Source organism: Camellia sinensis, chromosome 8 (assembly GCF_055761805.1).
Source record: "Camellia sinensis isolate YWXY chromosome 8, ASM5576180v1, whole genome shotgun sequence".
Lineage (NCBI taxonomy): Eukaryota > Viridiplantae > Streptophyta > Magnoliopsida > Ericales > Theaceae > Camellia > Camellia sinensis.
Window position 1 is genome coordinate 19,162,021 of NC_138968.1, and position 7,482 is coordinate 19,169,502.

The window sequence follows — 7,482 nt, forward strand, 5'->3', positions numbered from 1 at the left end:
GATTGTTCCTCGCTCTCCACACTATGCTGCTCTGGTTCGCATTTTGCGCTATCTCAAAGGAACTTTATGTCAAGGTCTTCACTACTCCCCTTACTCTTCTCTACAGCTATATGCCTTTTCTGATGCCAATTGGGTAGGGGATTCTACTGATTGTCGTTCCACTACTAGGTTCTGCTTCTTCTTGGGCAACTCTCTCATTTCCTGGCGTAGCAAGAAGCAAACCCTTGTTGCTCATTCTAGTACCGAAGCTGAGTATCGTGCTCTTGCTGACACTACTCAGGAGCTTGTGTGGCTTCGTTGGCTTCTTTCTGACATGGGTGTTTCTCATTCCGCTGCCACCAATCTTTATTATGAGAATCAAAGTGCTATTCAGATTCCTATAACGATGTCTTCCATGATCGCACCAAGCATATTGAGATTGATTACCACTTCATACGACAGCATGTTACTAGTGGCCATGTTCGTCTTCTCTTTGTTACTTCTGCTGATTAGACTACCGACCTCTTTACCAAAGTTCATCTTCCAGGCCACTTCTCTAATCTCCTCTCCAAGCTCAAGTTGATATCTGACTTACCACCTTGAACTTGAGGGGGGGTGTTAGCTGTATATTATTATAGATGAATCTTATCTATTTGTATTGTATCTCTCTCTATCTCTATCTCCTTCTAGTCTTATCTCTATCCTTTTCTGTACCTATCTAGGTTTCCTTTCTGCTTATATATATAGACTTCTCCTATTGTATTATTCATTCAATCCAATATACAGTCTCTCTACTTTTCATAACATTTTTAACAATTTAAAATTTCTATTGAACTCTGCCAACCAATTGGAAAAAAAATAGAACAAACTTGCAGTACTTTCCACTTTAGTTTCAACTGGTACCACAAAGGAGGAATACCCAGAATCCCTCGCGCCAATCTTCAATCGAACACATCAAAATGTGCACGTCTCAAAGAATCCAAAAGAACCTAGGCACGCACAGCCGGCAAAAGTACTGGACGAGCTTCCTCAGGCACTGTTCCAGCTAATTCACGAGCTTTCTGGAGATGCGAATTAGCTACAGATGCCATCTCAAAAATAGCATCACACAAACGGTCGCGAGAGTCCACGCAAATCTCCATTTGGTCTCCCTGGTTAACCAACAACCCGTGTTTGGCTGCCACTTTAGCAAGTATGTAAGAAAACTGACGGTTGTGGCTGGCATGGTACGACAACGAATTAAGCAGCAAAAGAAGGCCACTAGCCTTGCCAATATGTGAAGCTGCATGATCTGCAGCAGTAGACTTGATACCACCTGCTTGAAGAATCATGTACAAGATAGTTGAAACAATGTCCTCAGCGTACTGCTCCAACTCTTTAATAGTTTCTGGGATTTCAATAACCTCTCTTTTTGCATCATTCATTCGAGCTTCAATGGATCACGTCAGCCAGCCCTTGTTGATTTTATGCTCATATATTACTGATGACAGGGCCTGAGCTGTTGGGTGCTCAATTAATTTGTTGGCAAATATCTTGTCTATAGCTTCTTGCCACCAGAGGAGGCACATAAGGCCGATTTTGGGATTGGAAGCAATATCCATGGCTCTTGCTGTTTCAACATTGAAAGCACGGAGAGCAAATGCAGCCTTCTGCATGTTTGGGAGAAGTTCAAGAAGGCAGAGATAATGATGGTAGTCATAATTTCGTATTTGCTATACATAGTAGGAGAAAGCCGTCCGTATGCCACCAGAGACTGATGCACCACTCATTAAATCCTAGCTACGGTTTCCCTCCTGCAACTGTATTACTTAAAAAGCAAGGAAACTGTTTATTAGAAGGGCATAAAGGAGGAAATAATATCTATTTAAAACAAAGGGTTACACAAGAAGGAAATCATGAACCTTGCCTAACAAAAATATGCTTTGAACCAAACTATGAAGTTCTGGGACTATCTTAGAGGTTTTGCGGCTGAGAATCAACACCCTTCGCTATGTTTGGGTGATCTCAATGAAGATGGCTTGGTGCAGGAAATGCAAGGACAGACTGAACATTTTCAAAAGCTCTTACTTGCATTGTGCTTTTATGGACTTGTTCAAGGGCCCTCATATACATGGTAAAATATAAAATAAAATAAAATAAAATAATGCGAAGGATAATATTCGGGAATAACTAGATCGTGCTTTTGCTATAGTTGGGTGGAGACAACTTTTTTCCCCATATGCTAGGTATATCATGAGGTATGTCGTGGCTCTAATGACTATCCCCTTCTATTGTTCTGTAGTATACCCCCATGTTACGTTACATGGACCCCTCAAAATAAATTAAATACCCATGTCAGACACTCGACACTTGGATAAAAATGTGGGATATGGTTATGATACTTCTCATTGGACACTCCTTATATATTTATAGATAACACTATTATATATATGTATATATATATGTGCGTGTCATAAAATTGTTATAAAATGAGTAAAATACCTTTTTGTCAATGTATATTACATATAATACTATTTTATTTTACATAATAGATAAAATATAAAAATATGAACTTTTTTTCCAGAGTCTAAGTACCTTTAAATTTGAGGTTTGATGGATTCGACCACTAAATATGTACACTCATACCCAACACCTCTACTTAAGTCTATTCAACATAAGTATTCCCCCTGAAAAAAGTCTCTTGACTAGACTATTTAAATTTGAAAGTATTTAGTCAACTAATTCTGAATGTAGGGATGTTGTTCAATCCAAGTGGCAAGCCATTCAAGCTAGTTTCCTTATATTTAAGCTTTCTCAAAAGCTCAAAAGGTGTCAGAGCAGCCGTAAATGTGGAGTTGAGATGACTTTTGGAAATAACAAGATTAAAGTTGCTAATATAAAATCTCAGTTCGTTGATATTCAGCTTTAACCCCCTATGGAATCTAACCTTCAAGCCCAAGAGATGCTGAAATTTGAAAGGAGACTCTTATGAAAAGGCAAGAAATGTTTTTTCATCAATGCTCTCGGCTCTGATGGCTCAAGTATGACCTTTCTTTCATGCAGTTGTGACCTAGAGATGCCAACAGAATCATTTAATCAGGGTGAATGATAGCAGTGGAGTTTGGTTCAATTTTAATGAAGACATCAATGTGCAAATTCAGGTTTCTTTTCCAATTGCTTCAAAGCTCTGGCCCCAGGAATAAAGAAGAAGCTCTGGTGCAATGGGTTACGTAGAGTGTCTCAACAGTTTCCTACTTGGTGTTTGCTAATTGAGAAAAGTAAGCTTCTTTTTACTTCCCTCCAGAGGTCTTCGTCAAGGAGACCCTTTGTCCCTATACTTTTTCTGCTTGTTGCCAATGTGCCTTCTAAATTGTTTTCAACAACACAATTTCTTGTTCAAAATTAAGAGATGTTGCCCACTCTTCTCCCACATTTTCGTTGCTGATGATGCTAATCTTTTTATTAAAGGAAATGTTCAGGAATGTCGGAATATAAACTACACCAGACTTACAATAACTAGTAATTTAATGCCACGTAATCGCTTCAATCAAACAAGTATAAACCGTTCCACACAATATCCAGTCTACCCAAGATTATCAAAACTATCAGTGGTTCCAACACTTCCCACTTGAAAGCCACCACTACCACCAACCTTTACGGTGACACTCTTACTAGCCCAGACAACCATCCCGAATTGATGGATGTGGAGAGAATTTTTTTGGGTGTATTTAGCACATCCTGAATTGAAAATGCAAGAATTTTTCTTGTTGATCTCATCAATTTTCACCCTTCCCTCTAACTGTGCACTCAGGGACAGAACTTGCACTTCATCTCTGCGAAACAAGACATGCATAATATTTTTTTTACCAATTGATATAAGCTATGAGATTCCAATTCAAGAATGGAAAATAAACTAATGCTAGTTTACTACATAAAAGATAAAACCATTATCTATTCACATTAACAACAAATTAATAAAAGAATTATCATACAACAATTTGCTCTTTGTAAATTTCAACTTAATCATCAATCAAAATGATGGAACTCAATGTTCCTTCCAATCCCAACAGTCTTTGATGATTTACCTTATTCTAAATTTTTCAATAAAATCCACTTCCATTTTGTTGCTAAACTTAGTTTTGACAATATTTATGCTAGGACAGTTTTGCAGTAGAGACTAGAAGAGTAAGTAAATAAAATAAATGTCATATATGTTATGCATTATATACATGTCTAATATTCTTCCAACTAAGAACCAATCAGTATTGCCTAGTAATAGGGTGAATTAGAAATATACCCCCCCAGGCTTACTTAAAATACAGATTGCCCCTTATAATTTGTAATTGGAAAATTACAGATACCCCGTTGTAAGAATTTTTTATTTAGCAGAATTAATTGACAAAATGAAAATTTTAATTGTTCTCATATACAATAATAAAATTAGCTGAATTATAAAATTGAAATATATTTCTGATATCATTAAAAACTGTTAATTGACTTGTTGATTTATTGATAAAAGAGGCCGTTTGTTATGAAATTATAAACTTCACAGGGCGGGATATAATTTCCAAAACTATAAGGGGCAATTCTTATTTCAAACAAATCTCAGGGCTATTCCAGTGAAACAGTTATTTTAGGATATACAAATACTAAGCAGTTTAAGCTAAAATCTATAGCTACACAGGCTATAAGTTTTTAATTATTCCCAAACTCACAAGCTTAAATATGATAACAAACTTGTCCATATTATTGTTGAATGATCAATCAAAACAAGTACAAATATATAATCTAATAGAGTTAAACCCTAATCAAACCCTAACAACCTAAAGGACTATACTATGCTTAATGAAGAATATAAACTACATAATTCACACCCCCTCTCAAACTGAGGATGCGAGCGCAAAAAGCATCGAAAGTTTGCCAAGAAGAAAACGAAAACGAGCAACAGTATGAGTCTTCATAAAAAATTCGGCCAACTGAAGAGATGAGGGAAGAAAAGGGAGAGTAATAGTGCCAGCCTGAAGATACTGTCTGACAAAGTGACAATCTATTTCAACATGCTTGGTTCGCTCATGGAAGACTAAATTATGGGCAATTTGGACAGCACTCTGATTATCACAATACAACAGAGTCGGATCAGAAAGAAAGACACCCATATCAGAAAGAAGCCACCAAAGCCAAACGATCTCGGAAGTAGCATGAGTCATGGCATGATACTCAGCCTCAGCTGTGGAACGAGTAACAACAGCCTGTTTCTTACTCTTCCAAGATATGAGAGAATCGCCAAGGAAAACACAAAGACTAGAAGTAGATTTGCGATTAGAGATGTCACCTGCCCAATCAGCATCAGCATAGGCATGAAGAGTCAAGTCCGAAGAGGCAAATAAAAGAAAACATTGTAGCAAAGTGCCACGAAGGTAGCGCAGAGTACGGAGTAAGGCAACCCAGTGTGTGGAACGAGGAGTAGAAACAAACTGACTGAGAATGTGCACATCATAGGAGATATCCAGACGAGTAACGGTGAGATAAACAAGGCACCCAACCAACTCGCGGTACAAAGTGGGATCCTCAAGAGGAACGCCATCAGAAGCAGAAAACTTAGCATGCAACTCAAGAGGAGTGTCGACAATTTTTTCATCAGCGAGATTGGCACGAGAAAGAATATCATGGGCATACTTAGTCTGAGAGAGAAGATACCCAGTAAGAGAAGTAGCAACCTCAATGCCAAGAAAATATCGAAAAGATCCTAAATCCTTCATCTCGAACTCCTGAAACAACTGATGCTTAACCTCCTCAATAGTACTATAATCAGAGCCAGTGATGATCATATTATCCACATATAAGAGAAGAAGAACAAGGCCAACAGAAGTGTGCCGAACAAAGAGAGCACAATCATGATGACTAGGGTGAAAACCAAGCTGAAGTGCAATAGAGTGAAATCGTGCATACCAAGCATCAGGAGACTGCTTGAGACCATATAGAGCACGACAAAGACGACAAACAACATTAGGAGGGTGAGAGAGACCCGGTGGAGGGCGCATATACACTTCTTCAACAAGATTGAATTATGTTGTTTATATTCTTCATTGAGGATAGTATAGTCCTTTAGGTTGTTAGGGTTTGATTAGGGTTTAACTCTATTAGATTGTATATTTGTACTTGTTTTGATTGATCATTCAACAATAATATAGACAAGTTTGTTATCATGGTATCAGAGCCACGACTCAGATGTTAGCATACCTTCGCAAGTCATCATCGACCATCGCAGCCCCTTTCTTTCTCTTTGCAAGGCCTTCGCTGAAGTTCTCTGTGGTCTCTATTCTCTTCGTTGCACTTGGCTTTTGTTGGTTACTGGTTTTGAGCCCTAGGTTACGTATTCATCCGATTGTGTCGGAGCCCTAGGTCATCATCGACCATCGCAGCCCCTCATTTGGTTCGATCGAAGCCCCTCATCGCAGCCCTCTGTAATTCCTCTGTGTGGCTTGGATTGGTGACCTTTCTCTCTCTCTCTCTTCCTCTAGTTCACACGATCAAATTAAGGTCTGAAATTAGCCTTTCTGTCTGTCTCTGAAATTGACTTCTGATTTTAGGATCGGTCTCACTCTCTCTACTCTGCCTTGGTTCTCTTGATTGATATTTGTGGTGATAAAGGTTATTATAAGTTTGACCCAATTGGTTGGGTAATTATAGCAGTAGCAGCTTTGATTAGTCACTGTGCTTCGGTTTTACTGTGTTGCTTAATTATAGTATTATGGATGATGATAAATTACAAGCTATCACCACTAAGTTAGATGGTACCAATTACTCTTATTGGTCTCATGTAATGAAAAATTTTATAATGGGTAAATGCATGTGGAACTACGTGATTGGTGTGACTATTAGACCTACAAAACCTCAAGAAATTGAGGCTGATGTTGCTAAATGGGATAAGGAAAATGCACAAATTCTTACTTGGTTTTATAATTCAATTCAAACTACCATTGGTATGAATTTTTCAAAGCATTCTACTTCTAAACAAGTTTGGGACTATTTGAAAAGTATGTACCTTGAGTCTAACTTTGCAAAACAGTATGAACTTGAGATGTCTATTCGCTGTGCTAATCAGAAAAACAAGTACAAATATATAATCTAATAGAGTTAAACCATAATCAAACCCTAACAACCTAAGGGACTATACTATCCTTAATGAAGAATATAAACTACATAATTCACAAAATACATGTATAAAAGTCTTGGATTAATACTATAAACCAACTTGAAACTTAAACCAACAATGCCAAACAAGGAAGTCTTCAATTAATATTATTTCAATAAACGATTTCTACAGCATGATTAACACTCTGATTAGCTCAAGTCGCACACATAAACAAACTACCTGTAATGAGATTTGGCAAATCCTTGGTGAATCTATCAACAACGAAGAGCTGCAACGAGATCTGCGGTTGAGTAGTGAGAAAGAGCATGCAAGTGAAAAATAATAGAAGTGCAATAGAGAGGTGAGTGAGAGAGAGACAGGGTCTGCAA

The 7,482-nt window shown here is 37.7% G+C and overlaps 1 pseudogene; it reads right to left on the reverse strand.

Moving 5' to 3' along the window:
- Positions 1-788: 788 nt before the first annotated feature.
- Positions 789-1,748, reverse strand: LOC114272471 (uncharacterized; annotated as a pseudogene).
- Positions 1,749-7,482: the final 5,734 nt, after the last annotated feature.